Source organism: Rhipicephalus sanguineus, chromosome 1, assembly GCF_013339695.2.
Source record: "Rhipicephalus sanguineus isolate Rsan-2018 chromosome 1, BIME_Rsan_1.4, whole genome shotgun sequence".
Taxonomy (NCBI): domain Eukaryota; kingdom Metazoa; phylum Arthropoda; class Arachnida; order Ixodida; family Ixodidae; genus Rhipicephalus; species Rhipicephalus sanguineus.
This window is the reverse complement of record NC_051176.1, coordinates 248,756,243-248,759,042: the sequence shown is the minus strand read 5'-3', so window position 1 is coordinate 248,759,042 and position 2,800 is coordinate 248,756,243.

Genomic DNA, 2,800 nt, shown 5'->3' with positions numbered 1-2,800 from the left:
TCTCGATGAGCGCTGAAAACTTGCCGATGTGCTTGATCATGTTGCCACCGTAGGATCTCAGAACAGCGCTACTGGGCATCAGGGTTGTCATCTTGAGCTTGCGAAACATTGAAAGCGGCAAAACGTTTGCCTGCGATCCTGTGTCCACCTTAAAGGTGACGTACTTGCCGTCAATGCAGGCGTTCACACGCCAGTCTCGTTCTCTGCTTGCGCTGCTGCTGGCGACATTCAGTACTTCGAAGTCGTCGCTCTGATGTTGCACTTCATCCACGCGCTCTTTCTCGCTGCAACAAGACGCGAAGTGGTTTCGGCCGTTACACGAGTAACATACTTTGCCGTATGCCGGGCAGCGTCTGACGGCATGCCTTCGGTTGCAACGGGTGCATCTTAGGTCGTTCCTGGATCCTCTAGGGATGCTCCTACTGGCTGTGACAGCGTTCATATCGAGTTCTTCCTTTCCTTTCTGCCAGAATTCATTTTGACGAGCTGATGTTTCCGCCGCCTTGCAAAGGACGATAACTTTTTCCAAGGTCAAGCTTTTGTCCCTGAGCATCTTTTCTCGAAGCCTTGGCGAGTTTGTTCCAAAAACAACTTGGTCTCGCACCATGTCGTCCGCCATGGTCCCGAAGTTGCAGTGCTGCGCTTGTTTTTTTCAGCTCACGTAGAAACAGCTCAAAAGGCTCCGCCCTCACCTTGACTGCGGGAACGGAAAACGTATCGCTCGTGTACTTCGTTTTGTTGCTCCAGGCAGTAGTCTTCGAATTTGGCAATAACGGTGTTGAAGTCTTCCTTGTTTTCTTCGCCGCTGAACACAAAATTGTTGAAACGTCCAGGGCCTCGTCCCCCGCCACGCTGAGGAGCAGGGCCGTTTTCGCCGCTTCAGACCTCGGATTGGATTTGCATGCCGTCGCTTGCAGAAAAAACTCGAATTGCTGACGAAACCGCTTCCAGTTCCTTCCTCCATCAGCTGTCAAACGTAGCGGTCGGGCGGCCTCAGGTGCTCCATGTCGTTGCTTCTTGCGTTCTCTTATCCCAGGAACGATTCGCTTACGCTGGACTGTATCCCACTTCTGACACCATGTTTCATTTGCGTGTCGACTGAACAGACTGGACAGCGGGGATGTCAAGAAGCAAATGAACCCCCTCGTTTATTCTGCGTTGGTAGTTATAGTTGAAAGTGGAAAGGGTTAGAAAAGGTGAGGGCCAGGTAGGTGTATGCACGAGGCAATCGTGCCTGTAGATAGCACATGTGCTTTCATCAGATATGATACACCCCACCGGCCGCCCCTTCTTTCCTTGAGATAAGCTCACGAAAGCGACGACGCCCTGTAGAGCGAACAGCAACGGCGTTCGCAGGGGCGGGGCGACGATCTTTAAAGCACGCAACACGCGCGCACGTCGCGCCATCTATGTGGCCACTAAGAAAGCATGCTGAATTACATGGTGTATATAAATAGCTCAGCCGTTAGCAGGCTTTCGAAAGAATTTCTTAATTATTTTTCTTTGTGGCCTTTCTATATATATATATAATATATATATATATATATATATATATATATATATATGTATATATATATACTTATACATATACGGTGAATGACGGCGACGGGGGACGGACATTTTCCAGCCGAGACTGTCCATGTAATTGCTATCGCAATAAAAGCGAGCTTGCTTGTGACACTTTTCTAAATAAGCACTACAGTGTTGATGGTGAGCGAGTCCCTTCCAGCGAACCGCCAGCGAGGTGGCGCGCCGGCACGCGACAGGGCCACCTGCTCCAACAGGGCACAACGGCTTGCACACCATCGAAGCTTTTGTTTGAGCAACTGCTGAAATGCGAGAGCAGATCTCGCAGATGGATTTCTTTTATAACTATAGGATGTTAGCTATTGCCACCTTTGGTAGACTTGTACGGACACTGTCTCCATGTGTTCGTAGTGTCTTACGATGGAATAAACTTTTTAAATGCGAAGCATTTCTTAGCGAACATCTGCGACTTTGAGCGTATCTATCTATCTATCTATCTATCTATCTATCTATCTATCTATCTATCTATCTATCTATCTATCTATCTATCTATCTATCTATCTAGCCGCCTACGACTTTGTGCTCTCCTGCTCGTTATGTTAATCGAATGTACACCAAAATTAGTATGGCATTACATGACTGTATGACGAACATGAATGACGAGTCATAACATGAAAATCATGAAATGCATGTCATGAACGACATGATATACATGCCACAGTCTTGGTGCTCTTACGGCCGTTTCGTTAACTTGATATATACCAAAATTGATACGGCGTGACAAGAGTGTATGACGAATATAACTGACAGGTCCTACCGTGCAAATCATGACACGCATGTCATGTACAGCATGATATACATGCCACGCTCATGGTGCGCTCGCGGCCGTTTCGCTAGCTTGATACATACCAACATTGGTACTGCGTGACGTTACTGTGTAACGAACATAAATAACATGAGTTAACATGAAAATCATGACACGCATATCATGTACAGCATGACTTACGTGCCACGCTCATAGTGCTCTGGCGGCCTTTTCGCTAGTTTGATATATACCAAAATTGGTATCTTGCGACATGACTATATGACGAACATAAATAACACGAGTTAACATGAAAACCATGACACGCATGTCATGTACAGCATGACATGTGCCACGCTCATGGTGCGTTGGCAGCCGTTTCGCTAGCTTGATCTACCCGGAATTGGTATTGCGCGACGTGACTGTTTAACGAGCATAAATAACACGAGTTAACATGAAAATCGTGACACG